The following is a 25,551-nucleotide window of genomic DNA, read 5'->3' on the forward strand; positions in this document are numbered from 1 at the left end:
AGTAAATTATAGATGCTATTTGCCCCTCTCCCTCTCCAATACAAGAATCTTGGCAAAATACTAATACCATTGTTAAATAAAGTATCTGTTACATCTCTAGTTAAAATAATCACTATCTATTGGAATTTTGTTAAGTAAAATTCTTGAGTTTGTTCCTGATAGTAGCAGCTAAGTCGTTGACATATACCAAATGCATAAAGATTTGGTGTTTATATTAGCTTAAAATATCAGCCACTTAAAAATAAAAATGAAAGGTGAGTAGGGATGAACATGGCCAATGAAGTATGGAAATGGCCCATACATGTATGGAAATAGAATAATGAAATCTGTTGAAATTTTTTTAAAAAGAGAAGAGAAGTAAGAGAAAGTGATGAGGGAGGCTGGATACATTGTTTCCATATATGGAAATGTCACAACAAAATAAAAATACAGTAAATAAAAATGACAAAACATGGGGCCAGGAGTTTGGCCTAGTGGTAGAGTACTTGCCTACCATGCATGAAGACCCTGGTTCAATTCTTCAGTACCACTTACATAGAAAAAAACAGCCAGCAGTGGTACTGTGGCTCAACTGGTAGAGCTCTAGCCTTGAGAAAGCCAAAGGACAGGGCTAAGCCCAGGAAGGAAAAATGTTACAAAACACATTTTTCAAAAAAGATATTACTCTTGCATATATCACCTTTTACTACATCAACTAAGTTTCAGTTATAATAAGAAAAGCTTCATTCAAAGAAATCTCAACTTAGTTGGGTAGAAAAGGTAGTAAAAGTTAAATAATAAAAACGCAATAGCCACCAGATGTTACATTTCAAGAAATAATTAATGAGCCTCTCTCTGTAAGGCACAATTTATATAGGAACAGCAGGGACACCATGTCTAGAAAATAAATAGCAGAATCTGTGCTCCAAAATTCAATCTGGGGAAGGCACAAATGCGCCTATAAAATGCTTCTAAATTCAAGAGATACTATGGTGAGTGCTGAAATAAAGAAACCATTGAAAAAGACAATGAGAACAAAAAGAAATCTCACTTAATGAATGGGAAAGTATGTGTGGAAGAGGTGAGAGTGGGTAGAGAAATGAATTTAAATGAAGACAAGGTATCATGATGTTCAGGAAGGGCTGGGCTTCTCTGAAAGTGAAGGTCAGGAAGGAAAATAACCAAACAATCAAATTGAGCTGTGGTATAGATTGTATGTGGCAGGCTGAGGGAGGGCTGACGAGACACAAAGTGAAGCAGGGAAACTTTGGAGCTTAAAAATCAGAAGAATGTGATCGGCAAATAGGTTTCAAACTCAAATTCAGTGTGTAGCAGACTAAAAGATAAATCAGAGATCTGAATTCTGAGTCTAGTGTTCTTTTTCTTTTTTGTGTGTGACTGTAGCTCAGATCTCCTCTCAGGTTCAGAATGGGGTCTAAGCCCTCCCTATGTCTTCTTCCCAGAGTTCTTGACTCTGGACTACAAAAGAAGGATGTGACAGGTGTTGTCATGTGATGGGGGTGGGTAAACTGCAGGGAAGGGTGGACTATATATATTCTTTCAATCTAGAGAGGCATCAGGAATCTGGTCTAATCAAAGCAAAATGTCATACGGTGTCAGAGAACTGTGCTACTTCCCCCCCACCCCAAATTTCCCCTCTATTCCAGAAATTTTATTATACTGTTTCTACCTACCTAAGTAGAGTTTTCTGTTGGACATTGTTAATATCACTATGAAAGTTGTCAAAAAAATTTTTTCTACTGCTTCCTGGTTAAAACAATGACATGATAGCAGGTATTACTTAAATACTTTTATAATTATTTTTTTTACTTCTGTTAGCTAAAAGATGAAATTTTATTCTACTAAAAATAAGACTGCAAATAAATTTCATCAAGTTATATTATTGTATGATTTGAACATTTGTTCTAAATGTTTCTAGAAATAGCATATCTAATTATTCTAACAACTCATATACAGAAGTGGTTCTATATATTCTTAAAGAGAGTGTGTATGTGGGGTTTTGTGTGTGGTTGTGTGTGTGTGTGTGTGTGTGTGTGTGTGTGTGTGGTCTCACTACCCATTGGGAATTGGTTCCACAACCCCCTATAAATATCAAAGTCTGTAGATGTTCAATTCTCTTTGTATAAATGATGCAACATTTGCCTATAACCTATGCATACATACAGATATCATTATGCACTGTCAGTCATCTCTAGATTATTATAAAAGTTAAAACAGGGCAGGGAGTTTGGACTATTGGTAGAGTCCTTTCCTAGCATGCACGAAGTCCCAAGTTTGATTCCTCTGTACCACATACATAGAAAAAAGCTAGAGTAGTGCTGTGACTCAAGTGATAGAGCACTAGCCTTGAGAAACATCCAAGGACAGTGCTCAGGCCCTGAGTTCAAGCCCCATGTCTAGAAAAAAAAGTTAAAGCAATGTAAATATTATGCATATTTTTGTGATAATTAGGGACTAACAAGAAAAGTATCTGTATAGTCAGCTTTTTTAAAGATTATGTTCAGTGGGCTATTGGTGAAATCTGTCATTTTAGATACAAAACCCTTAGATACAAGCCAATTGCACTAAATTGTCATCATCTTTGATAAGTTCTATTTGTGATGATGGTGCTTTAATTTTGGATACAATGTCTTTGGGTTCCCTTCCAATTGGTCATTGTCTCCTTTTATTAGAATTTGCAAAAGTCTTGCAGCCCCTCTAATTCTTTTCTGTTCCTTTAAACTCCTTATCCTTCTGCTGGCCATTATTAATGGTCCTTCAGTGGAAAATCTATCTCTAGTGGCAAGCTCTGAGCCTCATACAATGCTGGTTTGTGTTGTTGCATCCACTAACAGACAGACCCTTTATTCCCAATGGAATCTTTCAAATAAATATGCCTTTGTTGAACAAAATTAGAAACCAGCTCTACAAGCTGAGGTGCAGATTTCTACATAGGTATTTTTGGTAATGATTCTTTCTTTTTGTTCCCCAAAGGCTATGGCTTGTCTTGTATCACCTGACTAATTACACAATGTTTTCACCAGCTCCCATCTCAGACAGTTCAACTCAGAGCTTCTAAAATACTTGTAAAGAACATTGAGCATCTAGTCCCCTACATCTTGAGAGAAAATAAATGTGTAGTTCATCTTTAATCTAGATTCTACAAAAAGGGCCAAAATAAAAGATTACTTAGCCTTCTTCAGCCTTAAATTCAACATTCTTATTACAGTTTTTAAATTAAATTTAATTTCTGTTGTAAAGTTGATATACATAAGAGGTAATTAGTGCATTTCTTTTTGAACTATATATTAGTGATATCATCATTGGATAAGCCATATATTTTCCAATCCTTGAAGACACTTAGCTCTTTTTCCAATATTTGCATATTTCTTTACTATGATATCAGTTGGTTGTTACTACTTTGATTGTCATGGGAGCTAGTAGCTGATAATTCTGTGACCTCTCAGGGTATAAGCTTATTGCAGCATTTACTTTTTAAAAAAAATAATGCCCCTTTATGAGTTTTTTTATCCTCATCCTCAGACCCCATTTCATTTTCACTCAATCCCATTTGTCCTTTTGTTTTTGCAGAGGAAATTCAATCACATTGAGTGCAGGTTCTACACTTACAGAGCTAAGTGGCCAATAGCACATTCCCAGACATATTTGAGTAAAGCCTATTTAAGGGCATATGCTAGACAGAAAAATACCAAGATCCAGATGAAGTACAAAGGTGAGGTAGGCTCACAAAATGGGCAGGACAGAATATAGAAGGAAGCCAAGTGCGCAAAACAGGCCAGATAGAATGCAGGGGTGAAAAGCACACAAGATATTCCCATGCATATAAAATTCAAATCATGGTCTTTTACTGCTAAGTCTCTCTTATACCAGAATCTTAATAAAATAAATCCTAGTAAAATCCTTCTCCTGTCTAGGTAAATTCTTTTTGCCAAATTATGGCTCCAAAATAATCTACAACTTGGTAAACAACATCTCCCAAATTCCCTATCTCCTGAGGAAGAAAGGAAATTGACTTCATTTGTCTATATTTTTCCTGTCTCCCTCTAGTAACTACAATTGTTAGAGAAAGTGAGTCTGCATTCCAAAGTCCAATCAGTAATGCTTAAAGCAATATCCAAGACCAGGATCCTATTGTTTTTCTCAAAACCAACCATGATATTTTCTTATGAAACCTCTGATATTTTTAGGTTTCTTCTTCTCTAGAAATAAATGTCTGATCATCTTTTCTTAGCCACTGTTCATTTATATCTACTTTCTTAATTTCTTCATAATTTATTAAATCTAAGAAGTGTTGGGTCCTGTCTCAGAATAACAAGTGAAGTATGAATACTTCCAAAGCTAATGAGGCTTCTACAAAAGAATGTTTTTTCCCATAGAGAAGTCTTCACTATCCCGGTTGGGACATTGATGTATCTGATAAAAACTCTGCCTTTTCTCTAAATCTTTTTCAAAATTATTTTTTTTCCAAAAGATCAGTATAAAATATTTCACCCACATAGACCACAACATTTTCAGAAAATGAGTTAATAACCAATGCCATGACATCCCCTCCAACTCAGATATTAACAAAGAGATTTAATGTAGCAGGTTTCTCACCTTTGCACCAAAACTGTACTACACTCCCTACAGTCAGAACTGGATTTTTTTAATGTCCAAAGAAGAAAGAATGCTTCTCATTATATTTGTATGAAAGAGATACAAAGAGGGAGATAATTGTCCTCAAGATATCCATTCTTACTTTCTTCTTCAGTAATACACCCCTCTAGAGTTGTAATTAATAGGCTCACTTCTAGATGAATGGGAACTCACTTCTTTGTTGTCCTTTAATTCACCCCCCCCCCCGGAATTTATTCAGCCTCACTTGCCTTGCATTCTTGAAGAGGAAACTCAATCATACATAGCATTCAGGCTGTACACGCATAGATGTAAGTTTGCAATGGTACACTTGGACATTAGGAAATACGTCCCAACTCCTCTTACCCATCCAGTTCCTCATCTTTCCAAATAAAAACCAAACTTGCCCTCATTTGCATTATACCTGATAATGTAAAAGGGGCTTTAACTTAATCCGGCAGTAGAGAAAGCTGTGGTTCTGAGAGACTATACATATCATGATGACAAGAAATTTTGAAGAAATGTATAAATGTGAATATTAAAGATGTTTCAAAAGAGCTCAGTCAAAAATGAAGAATATCCAGTTGTAAAGTGGAGAACTGTCAAGCTTTGATGAAACAGTGGCAAACAAGAATGACTAAAAGAGGTGTTAGTGAATCTGTCACAGGAGCAGCAGTAATATAATTGTCACGTCAGGATAAATGGGATTTTTCAGGAAGAGAAGAGATCAATATAGACAAAGTCTCCCATATGCAAAAGCATATAGTTATTTAAGAATAAAGCATATAGTATGGGAATAACTATATACCAATACTTGTTGGTATGAACTTATTTGCTGTATCATTGCTTCTAAAAATGTAAGCACACAGCCAAGTTCTAGTCATTATTTTTTATGTCCTCATACTTAATATAACACTGAAGAAATAGCACAGACTCACAAATTAAGTGAATAAAATGAATGGCATTTCTTGCTTCTGGATTGCTAAGGTGCTGCTCTTAACAATTCCTCTGTAAATAAGGGAGTTCAAAGGTTTCTGCTAAAGAAACTAAGGAAGTTTCACCTGATTGCTTTAAGACGGTATTGTAACCAAAGGCCAGAAAGGAATAGGAGTCAAGTCACAAAACCACCAACCCAGCATTAACACACATTGTTTCCTTACTGAATATTGAAAGAAAAACCCTGAAGTCTCCTGTATTTACACAAAATCATCTCATGAGGGAAAGGATTCTTTTCTGTCATACCTTAAAAAGTTTACTGAGAAGAATAAGATTAAACATAACCACAGCTAAACCTAAGAGTGGATTGAAGATACAGCTGCAAATAGCACTAAACCATCAATAGAACAGTATCACAGCTGACTTTTTACCTAACTGGGTCAAGGGCAGAGCTGATAATGGGCATGAGAACTGAGACCAGCTGGGCCCCGGACTGTGAACCCAAACACCTCCAAGGCAGGATGGCTGCAGGGAATATTAATTCAGTCCTTAATCATTAATTTGAGTTCACCTAAGCCATTACTGACCATCAAGGTTTTCCTTCCCATAAAATAAAATTGTTAAAATCCAGATGGAAAATAACCAAGAAATCACAAAGTGTTGCCTAAATGATAGAATACAAGAGAAAGTCCTAAGCTCATATTGGCAGTTTTGGAGGATTTTGGAGATTAGTTCAACACCCTCTGGTTGTCCATTTTACAAGCAATTTTCAGGGCCGTCATTCTCTATCCATTCTGACAAATGAGAAGTTCTTCAAGGATAAGAGAAAGTAGCTTGCCGCAAAGGACTATACAATAAATATTAACTATCTTTCAATTCTTTGTCTAAATCGACATGTTAGTGATACTATAGGAACCCTCACTTCCCATCCACTTTAGCCATATTGTTTGGCTCTTAGTTGGTTATTTTAATAGTAACAAGTAGAGAAAACATTTGAGTTTTCATTTAAAAATTTCTACTCAGAAAACTGAGATCTGAGGATCATGGTTCTAAGACCACCCATGCAGGAAAATCTGTGAGACACTTTTCTCTAAATAACCAACAGAAAATTGGAAGTAGAGATGAGACTAAAGTGATAGGGCACTACCCTGGAGTACAAAAACCTCAGGGATAGTGCCCAGACCCTGCGTTCATGTCCCAGTACCTGTGCATGTGTGTGCGCGCACGCACACATACACACATTCACTTCTATCTCAATACTTAAGAACATAATTTTAATACAAATATGACATTGTGGAAATACTTTGTTGACATTTATTCCCCTTTCCTCTTTCTATAACATATTTTTCTCTTTTCCCTTTCTTTTCTTCTCTAACCTGTCTCTTCTGCCTCTTCCCTGCCCTTTCCCCTTTCTCTTCTCATCTCTCCTCTTCTCTCCTCTGTCATTTCTTCTTCTCCCCTTTGTTCCATCCTTTCCCTTCCAGTCTCTTCTTGTAACTCCCTATCTATCCTCCTTCCTTCCCTTCTATCCTCTTCTTACCTCTCTTCTCTTCTCTATTCCTCTCCTCCTATCCTTTCTCACCTCACGTTCTTGCTCTCCTTCCCTCTCTCCCTCCCTTTTGCTCTTATAAAATTTTTAAATTCTAGCTGGCCCTAGAAATGACTATTATAACACAGATTAAACAAGAACTATTTGTTGGTTTATTATTGTTCTTACTGAAAATTTAAATTGTCCCAGTAATATAAATTTGGAACACTTCTTGGTTAGAATGTGTCTCTGGCAGTAGAGAGGAATGGCCTAGTAAGGAGGCCCTGGGTTCATTCCCATCATAAATATGGAAGACATGCAGATAGACAGACAGAAAGATGGGCAGACAAATGATAAAATACATTGTTACATAGAAAAGCTGTATTTAAAATAAGTGTATTTTCTTTTTTTCCATATATTTTTATTGTAATTAATAGAAGGGTTACATTATATTCACCAGATAGAAGTGCATTACTTCACAAATATTGATACCCTTACTCATGTCTTGGTCTCCATTTTCCTCTCCCCATCCCTGTCCCTCATCTTGTTTTCCCCCCTTCCCTATCCTATTTCAAATAACCAGATATGCATATGTACAATATATCAGATAACAAGATGTAACAATATGAGATAACCAAGGGACAGCAAAAGAGATGAGATAACAGAGTACATTAAGGACAACAAACACTCATTATATGCCTTTTGTCTCTATAATCTGGAGGTCCTTTCATTTAGCATCATGCTATATGGCCTTATATATCTAGATTTTGTTCTATTGTAAATCTCGGCTAGGAGAGCCCAAGGTTTCTACTGATTATGACAAGTGCGGGAAACCATTGAGCCTATGTTCCTTTGAGTCTGGCTTACTTCACTTAATATGATTTTTTGTAAGTCTTTCCATTTCCTTACAAATGGGACAATGTCATTCTTTCTGACAGCAGCATAGAAATCCATTCTGTATAAATACCACATCTTGTTGATCCACTCATCAACTGAGGGACATCTGGGTTGGTTCCATATCTTTGCTATGGTAAATAGTGCTGCAATGAACATCATTATGCTAGTGGCTTTAGTATGTCCTTGTTTCTGTATGATTGGGTAAATGCCCAGTAGTGGAATTGCTGGGTCATAGGGGAGCTCTATGTTTAGTCTTTTGAGGAACTGCCATAGTGCTTTCCATAGTGGTTGAATGAGTTTGCACTCCCACCAACAGTGTAGTAGTGATCCCTCCTGGCCACATCCCCTCCAGCATCTGTTGTTATTAGATTTCTTGATCCTGGCCATTCTATCTGGAGTGAACTGGAGTGAGGTGGAATCTTAGAGTTGTTTTGATTTGCATTTCATTAATGGCCAGAGATGTCAGCATTTCTTCATGTGTTTATAGGCCATTCTTATTTCTTCTTCAGAGAAGACTCTAAGTCTTTGGCTCATCTTTTAATGGGATGGTTGTTTCTTTGGAGATTAGTTTTGGAATGATTCAATTTTTTGAGGTATTGATATATTTTAAATATGAGGCCTTTGTCTGTTGTCTGGTTAGTGAAGATCTTCTCCCACTCTATAATCTTTCTAGTTAATTTGCTAGCTATGTCCTTTGCCAGAGAGAAGCTCTGCTGTCTAATGCAGTCCCACTTATCCAGACTTTCTCTGATTTGTTGTGTTTCCTGGTCCTTATTAAGAAAGTTTTGACCTGTGCCAAGAAGATCTAATGTATCTCCTATTCCTTCTTGTAAAATTTTCAGTGTATCTGCTTTTACCTCGAGGTCTTTGATCCATTTGGAGTTATTTCTGGTGCAGGGTGACAAAGAAGGATACAACTTTAGCTTTCTGCAGGTGCTTAACCAGTTCTGCCAGCATCACTTGTTAAAGAGTCTGTCTTTCTTCCATTCTATTTTTTTGGCTCCTTTATCAAAGATTAGGTGGCCATAAGTCTGGGGGTTAATATCTGGGTCCTCAGTTCTATTCCATTGGTCTTCATGATTGTTCTTGTGTAAAATAGGTGTATTTTCTTAAAACACTAGATGAGATACCATGAATTTTTACCTCCTAATGATCTGTAATTTGCAGATAGTTTTCAATCCTCAGATCATTCCTTTTGCAAATGCCCTTTTTTCTTGTTCTTTTTTGTTTCTACTCTTTTTTATTTATTTGCTTTTGCTATGTATGTATCTATAAGTGTAGAGATTGCAAAGCTTGGTCTTTATCGTTCTTTAAATGGGAGTCAAATTTCATCCTTGCTTCCAAAATACTTAATGCAGAGGAATTGAGGGGATTCCCAAGATGCAATCAAATACTGCTAAGCATATGCATCAGTCCGAAAGTCTGCTATTCCTATTTGAGCTGCAAGCACAGTGCTCGAATTTCACTCAGGGAACTGAAGGCTCTCCTTCTAACTCCTCTGGCGTGCCACATCATTCATTCAAAAGCACATGTGTTTTCAAAGCTTCTTAACATTTGATGACATCTGTTTCTATTTCACCCTACACAAACTCTGCTGATAGGTGCATGTTAGAAATGGACAATATTAACCCATGTTTATATTGATCAGTGTCCACAGCACTGATTTTTTCCACATACAGACACTACTATTCATATTAATTGGATATAGGCTTTCACTTTCAATTTTCTTGTTATAATTTCCATATTATTGCTAGCACCTTCATTTAACATAAAGGATGTTTCTGGAATTGTAAATGTCTCATTTCATCAGGCTCTCCTCTTCCTTTTCTTCCTCCCCATCCTGGTTGTTTTAGGCTTCTAAATCTGTGTTTGTAATTATCTTATGTATAACAGCATGTAGAATTTCTACGTGGAGGAGGAGAGGAAGTATAACATAGTTTCTTGGGAATAATACAAATACTATCATAAGATTTTTTTAAAAAAATCTAATTAGTCTAAAAACATATTCATAGATTTCTCTGCCAATGAATAAATAAATTATATTTCCTCAAGGCATTGCTTAGTGTGTGGATGAAAATTTCAAGGTAAGCCCTGACAGCTTCCATAATAAAATATAAGAGACCAATTATGCTGCTACACTTTTGCAATATCTTACAGTTAATTTCAATGACGCATAACCAAAAAGGCAAGAAACATTAATGCACTGGTATGTTAGAACTTTTGAACAGATTTTATTAAGGAATTTTAGTGTTCTTTATGAATGAGGTAGAGTTTCTTTTCAATGACTGTGTCCAATAAACAAAGAAAATATGACTTTTTATCTTTTATTGTGTCTCGTGATCTAATTGCTTTCATACATAGCAGATAAAGCAATTATAGAAAGTCATGGTACAGGAAGAAATGGACAAATGAATCTAATCACAGCCTCATTTTCCATTAAAGGAAGAGAATGACTAAACTGAATGATTCCAATCATGTAGTTTGTAAGGCTGAGACCAAAGCCTAGGACAGTTATGTTTACAGTCCTGTCCAATACTCATTTATATCAGAAATCCTTTGGTACTTGATAAAATGCAGTCTCCACTGGTAGACTTTTATTTATAAAATCAGCTGAATCAGAGAGTAGCTCTATGTGAGTCTTTTTAGGAATTTCCATACTGCTTTCCAGAATAGCTGAGCAAGTTTACATTCTCACCAGTAACATATTAGGGGTCCTTTGTCTCACATCCACAGCCAGTATCTATCTGTTGTTACTTGTCTTCTTGATGATGGCTAGTTTAACTCGGGTGAAATGGATCTTAGTGTTGTTTTGATTTGCGTTTCCTTTATAGCCAGAGTTGCTGAGCATTTCATGTGTCTATTGGCCATTATTTACTTCTTCTGATAAGCCTCTATTTAGTGCATTTGTACACTTATTGTTTTTTTCATAGTTGAGATTTTATTGGTTGTGTCCAGGATCAGTACACAGAAATTTGAATTTGTACAAAATTCTTAGCACACATACCAAACTTCAAAACCCATGAGCAGTTTTGCAGAGTATTCCAGTGACATTCCAGTTTCAAACTTGGAAGCAAACTTTTCTTAAGAGGAAACTAAGTATCCATATTCCAAATGTTGTGTTTAGGTATCCTTCTTCCATCTAAAAAGATCTACATGAAGGAAGGCCTGGAAAATTTAACTCTCTAATAATGTTGTTGTTCTTCCTGGGAATGTACTCCCATCTTGAACCTTCATAGTCCCTCTTGTAGCAAACTCAGGTTAGTCAAAACTCAGATTAGTGGTGATGGCACCACTAAAAGCAAAAGATATTCTTATGACCAGATAATTCTGAGAAATTTTGAATTGGTACCAAAAAACAGAATTAAAAGTCTAATTATACCTATCTATATAAATAAATATACAATTCCAGTGTGTCAATTTTTGTTTTCCCTAAAAATGTCACTGTGCTTCTGTTTACATCTTTGTAAGTTCCAACTATGGTAGACATTCACTGCAGATGGTCAAACCCTATATATATATATATATATATATATAGAGAGAGAGAGAGAGAGAGAGAGAGAGAGAGAGAGAGAGAGACAGAGAGAGAGAGAGAGACAGAGACAGAGACAGAGAGACAGAGAGAGAGAGAGACAGAGACAGAGACAGAGACAGAGACAGAGACAGAGAGAGACAGAGAGAGTTATTGAATGTCTAAAAGAAAAATTGCTGGTTGTATACATTTGTCTTGGATTTTAGGTGCTAATTAAACTCTTATTTCTAGTCAATGTAGAGTTTATCCTCAATTACACTTTTGACTGTTTTAGTTTTGGCATAAGAACCAAGCATTATTCTTGTAAGTGAAGAGAGAATTGTGACTAATGACTAAGCTCACATGTACACATGTAAAATGTTCAGCCTATTAGACTATGGGATCCTTGAGAGCAAGATTTGCATCTTGTTTTTTTCTCTACACTCTAAAGAAGTGCCTATGTGTATTAAATGCATGATTATTATTTTTATGAAAGCATATACCAATTATTAATTTTGAAAGTCAATATAAACACAATTATTTTGTTATGTAAACAAATCCTACCTAGACAAAATGATAATTTTTTTCTCATACCTACATTTATCTCTTTAAAGGTTAGTTGAGTTAAACTCGAATAACTAAATGTTGCACTTTAGATTGCAAATAATAATTATAACTATATTTGACATTTGTTTATCAAGTGTTTTGACATGCTTAATGATAATCACATTTTCTTATTTGATATGCAGTAACCCAAACTACTACTATTGACCCCAAATACCAGTATTATTTATTTCATAATATTGCCTTGCAATATTGTATGGGTACATACAACGATGGATCACCAAGTTAAAATATCTGTCAGATAATTTGAAACTACCTCATGGATCTCTAGAATAGATGCTTTTCAATTATTCATTTGATTTTTTGAATCACATCTTCTAATATTATTTAAATGCTGTCTAATATAAACCAATTTCTTATTGCATTGAGTGAATTCAAAATATATCTTAAATAACTATAGTTACTGCCGGGGCCAACCGGCAGCAAACCAGGGTTCGCAGATTGGGATTCCTGAAATAGGGGGCAAGGACTAGGAAAAAATAGAAGAGAGACAAACAGATGGGGTTCAGGAGGGCTACAGCCCAAATCAGGAGCCACAGCTTAAGAAGCCTGTAGCCCAAGACGGTAGCCCAGTTTATTTCCAGTTCTCAATCTTAAATACACATCTTTAAACTAGGGAACTGCCAGGGGCTACATTCGTACAAACAGTATCAAGTCTGAAATAGGTTGAATGAGAAGCTATCAAGTCCCAAACAGGTTAAATGAGAAGCTATTGACACAGCCCAAAATCATGATAAGAGCTTACTTCCTTGTGTACTCAATTGTGCGGGTCCAAGGTCACTGACCCCACAGTCACGGTCACTGACCCCACAGTCAGTTCCCAACAAGTTACAATTTATTGAATTTTTGCTATGTGTATGATAGAGAGCTAAGCTCTGTACATGTATTACACTAGTCAAATTTATAAATTAGGCATCTGTTTAATCTCTATTTTTCAGGACTTTACTAAGCTAAAGAGCTCATCCAAATTCACTCAGTTTCTAAATGGCATAATCAAAGAATTAAATGGAATTTGTGACTCAAACTTATAAAAGAAAGGATAGGTTCTCAGGATAGGATTGAAAGCATTAAAATGATAAATATATCTAAGTGATATTGATTCCATAATATAATGGCATGCTGTAAAATTATTATATGTAAAGTTAAAATATAAGATAATAGTAATGGTAAAGATGGAAGAAGAGAGATTATAAATGTTTTAAGAGCCTTTCAATAATAAAAATAAATTACATATCTAAAAAGCTTATCAAGTGTTGAAATTGAATAATAAAAGTTCCTTTGTAAGGAAAATGGAGTATGCATTAAAAATGAAATAAATAATAAAAAATAAAAAGAGATAAATTTAAAGGTAAATATAGCAGTGATTATGCTAAATCTAAACTAAATTCTCCAATTAAGAGACAAATATTGTTTAAGAGGATTTTTGAAAAAGCACTACAAGCTAGAATTGGTTTACAAATATACATGGGTGGTATGCAAGCATACATAAATGCATTAATTGAAATATAGCAGTTTTAGGAGAGAACTCAAATTGTGATTCCTTAGAAAGGCAAAAATCATAGTTTAATAAAAATAAGCACCAGGAAATGAGTAATTGAAAAGGATTTGGTGGAGTCAAGGAGCTTGGGGTAGACAAATGACAAAAAGAAATGGGGGAGAAAGTAGTAAAAAAAAATTAAGTGTAAGAAGACCATAGCAAAGTCCAGTCATTTACTCATTTTCACCTATTTAATTACTGGGGACGGTTTGTGGCAACAGCCTCATCTTCTCACCAGGTTGTACTTTGGATCGGTCCAGCCCAGCATGCAGCTTTGAGACTTCAGCTAGGTCACCACCTACTCCAGGTCTCCAAGTTACCCAACTTCAGTGACTGGGGGAGGCTATAGTCCCAAGGTAAATAAACAGCATCTTTTTTTTTTTTAATCAGAAATCCCTGCAGTTCCTGGCGAATCACTCTCTGTCAGCTCTCCTGGAAGATGTCATGGCTACTACCTTGCCACCCAGTGATCTGGTCTTTGAGTTCGCAAGCAATGGGATGGAAGACATCCACCAGATGTCCTAATTGGATGGTTTGCTGCACACTCAGGGCTACCTCCCATTCTCCTCCCCATAATGAACTAAGACAAGCAGCTGGACGACCCCTCCTCCCAGCTGTGATGGTGGAACAGGTACCCTACTCAGAATTACTCTGTACTCAGGACTGGAGCTACACAATGTCCACAATGGCGTCACCACAGACGGGACCTTGTGTATGACACAGGATCAGATCCTGGAGGGACCATGGGGCCTCCATCCAGTACTACTGCTCCCACTCAGCTCGTTCTTCAGAATGTTCGGGTCCATATTCAAGGAGACCTTCACTCTACAGGCCTCCTTCCCTCTGAACAACGGTTTCCAAGAGAAGAGGTGGCAGCATCTGGGACCCCACTGATTCTCAGTGGCTTCCTTCAACTTCTGGCTGGGGCCAACCATCCGACTAATCCAGCGTCAGCCTGAGTCACTGGTGCTGCCTGGCAGGGCCTAGCTCTCAACCTCCTGGGGCTGTCATTGCTGCCTTCATCAGAACTTCTGGCTTCACCCCAGTCCCTAGAATCAAGAAGGGGCCACGGAGGCCCTCATCATATGTGCAGGGCATGGTGACTGCACCCCCCACAGAGGGGCTTCTGGTTCCTGGAGAGACCCTTAGGGAGCTTCTGAGAGATCAGGCTCATCAGCTACTTCCAAACCAGGTGATTTCAAGGGGTCCCCACAATGTAAGCCTTATGGGGAACCAGACTTTCTCTGCCCCCGGCCACCCCACGGTGGGGCTGACCCCAGTGGCTGAACTTGAGCTCTCCTTAGGCTCAGGCTCCTTGTTCATGGCTTAGTCTAATGGAACCACATCTTAGAATCTGTTGACCAGATCTCCAACCCAAGCTCCTTTCTCCCCATTCAACCCTACTTCCCTCATTAAGACAGAGCCCCATGACATAACCAAAGGGATCAGAAGTGTGACCCATCACAGCTTGAGAAGCATATCTGCCCTCCCTTACATTTCGTGGGACTGAATACACGTGATTTCCCAGTCCCCCAGCCCTTCAGTGATATCACCATGATCCAGCTGTCCCCAGTTTCAGCATCCCTGACATCAGACCATGGCTTTCAGGAGCACTAGAAGGGGATATGCTCTTGGCGCAATAGTGAGCTGATTTGGTGATGGAGGGAAAACCCTGAGCCAGGGAGAAGGCTGTGACCAGGGATAATAAGAGGATTCATGGGAAGAATCTGGCCTGGCTCTATCTCACCATTTATATTCTCTCCATAGGAAATTTCTCTGTGTATTTGTGTACCTGTGGGGCTTTAGTTTCATTTATTTGAGGAAGTTGGGGTGAAACAGCTGGCACAAGAACAGGCCTGAAGACCAATGGAATAGAACTGAGGACCGAGATATTAAACCACAGACCTATGGCCACCTAATCTTTGACAAGGGAGCCAAAAAATAGAATAGAAGAAAGACAGCCTCTTCAACAAGTTGTGCTGGCAGAACTGGTTAAGCACCTGCAGAAAACTAAAATTGGATCCTTCTTTGTCACCCTGCACTAGAATTAACTCCAAATGGATCAAAGACCTCGAGGTAAAAGCCGACACACTAAAAACTTTACAGGAAGGAATAGGAGATACACTAGGCCTCCTTGGCACAGGTCGAAACTTTCTTAATAAGGACCAAGAATCACAACAAATCAGAGAAAGGCTGGATAAGTGGGACTGCATTAAACTGCAGAGCTTTTGTATGGCAAAGAACATAGCTAGTAAATTAATTAAGAAGCCTACAGAATGGGAGAAGATCTTTACCAACCAAACAACGGACAAAGGCCTTATATCTAAAATATATCAACAGCTCAAAAAATTGAATCAATCCCAAACTAATCTCCAAAGTAACAACCATCCCATTAAAAGATGGGCCAAAGACTTAAAGAGAGTCTTCTCTGAAGAAGAAACAAGAATGGCCTATAGACACATGAAGAAATGCTCGACATCTCTGGCCATAAAAGAAATGCAAATCAAAACAACTGTAAGGTCTTATTTTTCAAGGGTGTATTCTCTGTATCTGTTTCCCCCTGGATATTTTTTTTTAAGAGAAAGTATTTTCTGAATCTGTGCAAGTCACACTTTGATTACTCTGAGACTATGAGGTACATATTAGCCTCAGATCTTGAGAGATGTCACAGGGCTAGAGCTGTCTAGGAGAGCTTAGCATGTGCATGTGTTGGAGAAGATGTACTCCTGAGGGCCATGTGGGCTAACCCATGGAAGGAGGAGGAACTCAACCCTTGTACCACCCTCCTCGGGCGCCATGAAGTTTCTTGTCTTGCAGTATCACCATTATGTTGGGCTGGAGCCTGGCATGTTTTGCTGAAGGATGAGAGGGCAAAGCATCTCTGTAGAGTCATAAAGTCCCCAGCACTGGTTAAGTTCTTAGAATGTTTGTGACCAAGTGCTTAGGCTGTTTGTGTAAGAGCAGTTGCATACCAGGAAATGGCTTTTGCTGACTCACTTCCCTTTTGTGCCCCTTTTGGGAGTTCCCTCCTCATCACTTTCCTCCCTGGCACTCCTAGGGCTATTCCTTGTTCAGATTTCTCCTGCCAAGTTTAAGGGCAAAGCTAATAAGTGTCCGGCTCAGAAACAACTGTTTGCTTGTGAATTCGGTTAATGTGAATCAGTGCTTCAAGACATTTGCTCCATCCTCAGTGCCAAAGCACCCATTAACCTAACTACCACTCCAGCTGATCTCTTCTCTCTTCTCCAGATTGTCATTCTCTCCCACTCTCTTCTCTGTTTTTCTCTGGGGAGGGAACTGTGCATGGCTGTGCAAGTGCATTTATTACATGTTTCCAGCAGTTGACATTGAAGTACTTTTTTCTAATAAAAGCAGTTTGTTATGACTAAAAAAATTAAGTGTATATACTATAAAATTTAAGAAAAGTGTAGAACTAGATGGGTTTAGAGAGATGAATGAGAATATTTTAAGAGATGACATTGATCAATGTGATACATTATCTGTTTCACCCCCTCCCTCCACCAATCAGGGTCTGGGCACGGTCCTTGAGCTTTCTCAAGGCTAGGGGTCTATCACTTGAACCACAGCATCACTTCTGGCTTTTTCTGTGTATGTGGTAATCAAGGTATAGAACTTCGGGCTTTGTGCATGCTAGGCAGGCACTCTACTGCTAGGCTAGACTCCAGGCCCCATAACCTGCTTTTTGCATATAAACTGTGTTATTGAATGGCCACGCCTTTGTACAACTACTTAAAGATAATAAAAGCATTTTTCAGAAAAGACAATGAGCCGGGCACTGGTGGTTCACTCCTGTAATCCTAGCTACTCAGGAAGCTGAGATCTGAGGATCGTGATTCAGAGCCAGCCCAGGCATGAAAGTCTATGAGATTCTTATGTCTAATTAACCAACAGAAAACCAGAAGTGGTGCTGTGGCTCAAATGATAGAGCAAAAGCCTTTAGCTGAAGAGGCCTAGAGTTCAAACCCCACAGTTCCTCCACTTGCCCCTGCCCCACAAAGAATATTATTTAATGTTTTTCATTAATTTACTTTGTTGTTATTATAGAGGTGATATAGAGAAGAACTGCAAATATATGAGTCTGGTAATGAGCACATTTCCTTCTCTCCTAGTCCTTCCCTCCCATCTCCATCCATGACTTGTATAGTTCAGCCATTTAAAATTTTAAAAATTGCCAGGTCCCCAGTGGCTCATGCCTGTAATTCTAGCTACTCAGGAGGGTGAGATATGTGGATCATTTCAAAGCCAGCCCAGGCATTAACGTCTGTGAAACTCTTATCTCCAATTAACCACTAGAAAACGAGAAGTGGGTCTGTGGCTCAAGGGGTAGGGTGGGTAGCCTTGAGCTAAATAGCTCAGGGACAGCACCCAGGCTGAGTTCAAGCTCCATGACCCCTAATTACACACACACACACACACACACACACACACACACACACACACACACGAAATTACTATGTATTGCTTGTGATAAACACCTTAAATGTAAAGGCACATAAGAAAGGGGAGACTTTGCCCACTACTCCTAGGCTCAGCCTCATTTGGCCTCCTTATATTAATAATTAGGGCCCTGTATAATTTATCATGCCCCAGTTCTACATACTTTTTTGGTCATTCAGTGTATTTACTTGTGGATTTATAGGTACCTTGTAGTTACCACAAGTGTGGGAAAATATGTAGTCTATGTTTTGGTTCTGTCTTACTTTGCTTAACAATTTTTTTTCCAAGTAATTCCATTTCCTTAAAAATGGTACAATGTCATTCGTTCTGAGCATAGGATTAGCAGGCAAAGGCACAATCGTTATGGAGAGATGATCATATAAAATAATATTCTATGAAAGGAATTACAAAGGGAAGAAACAAGAGACCCTCTTCAGTTGCCATTGTTTCTGTGCTTTTATGTTGTTTGTTACTTTGTATTTGGCAGGGTAAGAGAGGACACATGAAAGATGGATCAAGGACTAAAAACTGCAACAGTGATATTCACCCGTCACTATGTAGAAAATGACCTGGATATCTTTCTTTTTCTTTGTTTGGTTGTATTATGTATATATTGCTTTAAAAATAACATTTTATTTTATTGTAAAAGCGATATACAGGAGGGTTATAGTTCCATAAATAAGGTAGCCAGGACCTTTCTTGTTGAACAGTCAGCCCCTTCCTCATTCTCTCCCACTCCCTTTCTCCAAGTTGTAAAGTTCATTTCCAACCTAGTGTCTTGTAAGTATTTGAGTACTACAGATCCATTGGGCTCACCTTTTGTCTATTGTCTCACCATTATGCTACTCCCCTTCCTTTCCCCAAAGCAGATAAACATACGTATAAGGCACAGGGGATATCTTACAGGTGGGGACAGGAGTGAAGTACTGGGAGAGAATGATTGAAGGGGAAAAATGGTTCAAAAAGAATTGTAAGGATTGAACCTGATTTGTGTAACTGTAACTCCTCTGTATATCAACCACACAAAGACAATTGATAAAAAATAACAAATAACAAAATAAAATTTTAAAAGGAAGAGAATGCATTCAATAATTCATCACATATAACACAAAATTAGAACAAGTAAGGGAAGATATGGCTCTGGGGGGGTAAGAATGCTGAAGAGGATGAAACTGATCAAAATGCCTTCTATTCATAAACTGCTTTGTTAAATTGCATCTCTTTGTACAACTATTTAAAGATAATAAAAACATTTAAATGAAAGTGAAAGGATAAACATAGTTTATGCAATAGTTAAAAGAAAGCATGCAGTTGTAGTTGTACTAACATCAGAAAAAAATAGATTTTCAAGTTAATACAATTTTCAAAAACTAAATTAAGAACAGAAAATTTGAATAGTCCCTTTCTTGCAATTGTATTGGATGCTTAATTTAAAATGTTCATCTTCTCTATTACAGTTTTTAAACTCTAGCCTGATGTGGCTTCCTTGGTGTGTGTTTTTGTGTCCCACATGTTTAAAAAGGAATGATGCCAATACAGCACAAATACTTTTGAAGTAAAAGAAGGGGAAAAATATTCTCCAGTTTCAGGAACATAACCTTGAAACTACAATTGACAAAAAGAAAGCAACTTGGTGAACATTCACAAGCAAAATTTTTAAATTTATTGCATGAGATAATACTTCTTCTAATCCAATGATACAAAAGAAAAGATGGCAAGCCATATCTGAGTAAAGTTTATTGAAAGCACTCAAGATAGGCTTGGTGTTGCAAAATCAATCACATTAATAAAATAAAAAGAAATATGTATATATATAAACTCATTCTAATAAATGGAGATAAATCATTATCTCCTTTTCAACTAATATCCCTCACCAAAATGGTTACAGAAAATTTTCTTAATCTAATGGATTTAAAACACATATGGATATTTTCACACATTTGCCTGACATTCTTGGGCCAGGGCCATCATTATCCTTCCTATATCATTACAATTTCAGCACGTATGCTGCAGAAATAAGCAGTGGTCAGTGTATTTTTTTTTGTGGGTTCTGGGGATTGAACTTAGCCTGCGCACTGTCCCTGAGCTCTTCAGCTCAAGGCTACACCCTACCTTTGAGCCAAGCCCCACTGCCCATTTTCTAGAGGTTAATTGGAGATAAGAGTCTCAGGTCCTTTTGTGCTCGGGCTGGCTTTGAACCTTGATCCTCAGATCTCAGCCTCCTGAGTAGCTAGGATTACAGGTATGAGCTACCATGCCCAGCCAGTGTTGTTGTTGTTTTTAAAGATTCATCAGATCTCAGCTTCATTGTGAAATATTGAATGCTTCTTCCCCATAACATGCATTTGAGTACTTTGCCAATAAAAGAAGGCAAGTAAAATAAATCAACATTATAACCCTTTGATTCAGTAATTCAATACCTTGGTATTTGTACAGAAAAATGAAATCTTATTACTTATATATAATTATGTCTTTAGTAATATACTATACATAGATATTTAAATAATAGATGTTATTTATGTATTATATATAATAAGCTTTATTGTTTAGGACAACATCTCCTTCCTACATAACGTATGACTAGCCACAATGTTCATTGATTTTCCAATTGGAGACATATTATTTCCTTTTCTCTATCTTTGAGAGCCACTCCAAAAAATAGATATGATGAAGTCTTTAATTCAGATTGCATCAAGCCCTAAGCCAAGCTTGAGAGTTTTCCTCTCCTTCCATTCCATATGGAGTATCTTCTTAGCTGTTAGTGCAATCTGCAACTATGAGTGCCATCAATACCTATATTTCCAGCTCATGCAGCTTATTAAGCCTGCCTCTTTGCTCTCAGAATCAAAACAGATCCTTCCCATGTTATGATGGACACCTCTTAGCTCACTCAAACTTGTGGCTTGATAGACTTTTAAGATTTGATAGCTCCATCTTGCACCAAAATGGGCATTTCTTATGCCTATATTGAGTGTTCCATGAACAAGCACAGAAAACCTCTCCACCAAGGCCCCATAACATAGAGGAGCTATCTCATGAGGGCTTATAATAGCTGCAGGAAACTTTACTGGTATGCCCTTGTTCCAAAATCCCCAGCACCCGCATTGCCACCTTCCCACTGAGATTTGATATCAGCTTTGTAATTAATCTTTTCTTAGCACTGATCCCTGAAATTCAATAGGGCCTGATGGACCACATGGCGTAATTGTAGCATATTTTGCACAATCTGGATCTGCAGCATAGTCCTTTCCTTCTTTGAGTTCCAATCAGAACTGATAGCTTAATGTGCCATCTACTATATAGACCTGAGCAATGTTTCTTGGTTTGGAATGTAGGCCTAAAAAACTTGACCAATCTTTTCCAAGGTCCTTTCTTTGTAGAAAGTATATGATATAGTTGTTTGACTTTTTCTATGGACCTCTACAAACTTACCTAAATTTGTGTGTCCCTGATTCTCTTTAGGATTCCTTTCCTTCCCTCTGGAGACATTATGTCTTATCGAGGTTGAAATGATTTCTTGCTTGTTCTGCCTGATTAACATTATCATCAATCTGATGGATAATAAAAATGAGCCCTTTCTGAAGAAGTCATTCCAGCCTGTGCTTACTTGTTAATGAACATATTACCTCAAGAACACACTCACTGCCAGGTGCCAGCAGTAATCCTAGCTACTAAGGAGGCTAAGATCAGAGGATGATGGTTCAGCCAGCCTGGGTAAGAAAGTCTATGAGACTCATACTTCTAATTAACTACCAAAAAATAAAAAAGCCAGAAGTGGAGCTACTCAAGTAGTAGAGTGTTAGCTTTGTGGGGAAAAAACTAAGGAACAGCTCCTAAGCCCTGAGCTCAAGCCCCCCCCCCCCACACAATATTCAGTAAAACAATATTATTTGGTCATGTAATGTCATTCTCCTGGTCTAATAATGATACCAGAGACCATGTCAGCTATTGAGCTTATTTTTTTCCAAGATGGATCTGGTTACTATGGGGAAAAGAAGGGCTAAATTAAGTGGAGGTATGATAGACACTACTTGTCTTCCTTTAGATATTAGTGGGAATACAAATCCTCACTATGCACCCTTGGGGGCATTCTTGAATTTTATTTATTATCTTAATGAGGGAAAAGGGATGGTTTTGGAAATGCTCATTATATTTTCATCAATGTTATAGTTCTTACCCAACAGCATAGTCACCAAATATTAAATTTTTTCCAAATGCCAATTATGTTAGCTCTAGTTGAATGTTAGAAAAAGTATTGTCAGTAAGTTTGTGGACCTGGTAGACTCATTATGAACCAGAATGTATGTAGGTTTCCATTTTTTTACCTTGCTAACACACACTTCTATTCTAATAGGAGCCGGATGACACTTTGTTTCTGGGTACGAATATAAATTATATCCTTTGTCCAGCCATATTCAAACAATTTAAACAACTCCTTTTCCCAATATATCATTACTGAAAGAAATATCCATCAGTATCTTTGGGAAAGAACTGTAGGAAACATGACAATATATACTTACTGTGGTATTGTTGTGTCCTTCATCCTGGGGACCTGACTTAAGCAAACAATGGATTCCATAGCCAGAAATTGCTTATGTGTAAAGCTAAACAAGGAATCCTGATTTTTATCCTTATTGGAATCATGTCTGGTAGGCTTCCACCACTATCGAGTTATTTTCTTTTTACTCAAGAGGTGACACACATTTCTTAATAGCTATCCATTTCCTTTACCTCTAGAGACACTATATTCTTTTACTTATAACCAGAATATTCTGTAGTTAAAACTGCCTAGACAGCCTTGTAGATGTTAGTCATTACAATAATGATTATTTTTCTTCTAGAAGCTTCTGTTCCTTCAGAGTCCAATTCTTTCCCTGTAGTGTGACAAGTCAGCTGGATGACCCTATCTCCTTTGCCTGCAGAAGAGAGTCACAGTGAACATGAGTGCTGTTACTGCTCCTGTCCCTATGTTCTTGACAGACTTGGTGTATGGGATGTCCTCATTTCCATAGAAATGAACTTGTGGTGTCTCAGCACACTGATATCACAAATATATTCTCATCCCTCTTTCTGACATCTGCTATGGCACTAGGACATTTCACAGACACAAAAGCTACAATTCTCCTTGGGCTTCTAATACTCTCCCTCATATTTAGTCTTACTCATCCATTGGGGTCTTTACCTGGGTATTGAATCCTGTTTTGAAGAGGGCCTTCAAATAAATAACCATTACTTTTTGAGTCTAACTTTTCTGCCTCCTTGATCAAGCACCTTCAAAATCCATACCAGAGAGTAATACAAAGATACTATACTCCCTAGCTTATGGTTGTGCCTCCTAGTCAATTCTTATCACTCCATCAGAGCATAATATCCAGAACAGGACACGCTGGGATTTAATTATTTATCAAAAGAAGTGATGGAATGGTGTGTGTGTGTGTGTGTGTGTGTAATAGTACTTGAATTTGGGGTGTTGGAACTGTTCTTTAGCTTTTCATTCAGGGCTGGTGCTCTGTCATTTGAGTCACACCTCCACTTCTGGCTTTGGGCTGGTTAATTAGAGATAAGACTCTTACAGATTTTCCTGTGTGGCTGTGCTTTGAGCCATGATCCTCAGATCCTAGCCTCCCCTAGAGTTAGGATCATAGGCTTGAGCCACTAAGGCAGGATAAGTCTTTGAACTAGGGATAATAGCTGTTTCGTTTGCTAACATCTGGCTTAAGAAATAAATGAGATATTACAAGTGAACAGTATTGAAGAGTGACTGGGCATGATATAGGATCAATTAATATTAGTATGTGCTTGGTAAATTACTGCTAAGAATGTAACTCCTTTTTCCATGGCTAAGAAACATGGGTTGGGGACTCGAGGGCATCTTCTTTTAATCTAGGTGAACTGCAGTTAGCAAAAGGCACTGGTCTAGTACTGTGATCAGACAGGGATTTTTGTCTGAGCTTATAAGTGAAAAGATCCAAGGTGTCCAAAAGAGAGTACAGAAATAAACCTCAATGTGGTTAATTCATTTATATATATATATATCCATTTGTTTATCTCTCAAATGGAAGCTATTAAAATATCTACAGATAGAAACTTTTCCCAGAAAATTCAGATTAAAGGCATAGTTTTGAAATTAGAACCTTTGGAAATTTTTCTCTTCAACTTTCCGCAAGGCTGATCTTCATAAAACAAAACTACATGACATAAGGAACCATCTAAATGATGAGAATGATAGGAAACTGAGATTGATTGGAGAGGACAAATACGAGATGAGACACTGATCAAGACACATTGTACTCGTGAACATTAACAAAAGCTTAAACCTATTTGTACAAATAATTAAAAACCAAATCATCTCATTTTTATTGTGAATATGTGTGCTGATCCTGGGACTTGAACTTGAGGACAGGGCACTTTTGTTCTGAGGGATAGAACTCTACCATTTGAGCCACAGTTCCACTTCTGGCTTTTTTTCATTAATTGTAGTAAGAGTCTTAGACTTTCCTTACTGGACCTTTTTTGTTTTGTTTTGTTTTGTTTTGTTGCCAGTCCTGGGCTTGAGCTCAGGGCCTGAGCATTATCCTTGGACTTTCTCAAGGATAGAGCTCGACCACTTGAGCCTCAGCACCACTTCTGGCTTCTTTCTATGTATATGGTACTGAGTAATCAAACCCAGGTTTTTGTGCATGCTAGGCAAGCACTCTACCACTAGGCCAAACTCGCGGCCCCTTACTGAACTGTTTTAAACTGTAGTCCTCTTATTACACAGCCTATGGAGTGGCTAAGAGTACAGGATTGAGCCACCAGTGCCCAGCTGCAAATCATGTATCTTAAAACATAAAGAGATGATGTGTGTCTAAAAACTCTTCTAAAAGAAGTTGGATTTGAGCCACAAAGTGTGAGTTCATGAACATACAATAGGGGATAAATCAACCTGTCTAAATAACATCAACCTTGAGACTCTAAACAGGAGACCAGATACTGGACCAAGAGATAAGGCAAAGGACAAGGAGAATACATGTGCTGAAAACTTGGTATTGATTCCTCTCCAGGCCTTTCATAAGAAGTTGTTAAGGGACCAACTAACATCACGCATCAATTGAGTAAAACCACTTGCCAGGATTTGAGCTGTCTCAGAGAAGGACTGAAGTATAGGGCTAGCTGGAAAGTAAAAGATGAAATAGGACATTTACAAGGAGAATTAAGAAATTCCAAATAAATCTGCTTTACATTCATCAACAAGTCTTAGCTCTGTCATTACTGTGGCTTTGGGAGAAATCTCTCTATATTTCTGTTTCCCCTTCCTTAACACATTCAGAATTCTGATACAACAAGATCCATAGTTTGTTGACTAATCAAAATGTTAATGTGAGATATACTGAACAATAATATGTATAAATATCTTAAATTTTGTTAAGTACAGGAAAGTACATTTATTACTCAATACTTTCACTC

General features: G+C 37.6%; 1 non-coding gene and 1 pseudogene across 1 annotated transcript; one reads left to right on the plus strand and one right to left on the minus strand.

Annotated features, from left to right (window-relative positions):
• The first annotated feature begins 14,387 nt into the window (after positions 1–14,387).
• Positions 14,388–15,154, plus strand: LOC150057064 (ETS-related transcription factor Elf-4 pseudogene; annotated as a pseudogene).
• A 4,864-nt stretch (positions 15,155–20,018) lies between these two features.
• On the minus strand, positions 20,019–20,125 carry LOC150057065 (U6 spliceosomal RNA). Its single transcript, XR_016537216.1, has one exon. It is a non-coding gene; the product is annotated as a U6 spliceosomal RNA (small nuclear RNA).
• Between the last annotated feature and the right edge of the window lie 5,426 nt (positions 20,126–25,551).

Source organism: Megascapheus bottae, chromosome 11, assembly GCF_031878675.1.
Source record: "Megascapheus bottae isolate mThoBot1 chromosome 11, mThoBot2.hap1, whole genome shotgun sequence".
NCBI lineage: Eukaryota > Metazoa > Chordata > Mammalia > Rodentia > Geomyidae > Megascapheus > Megascapheus bottae.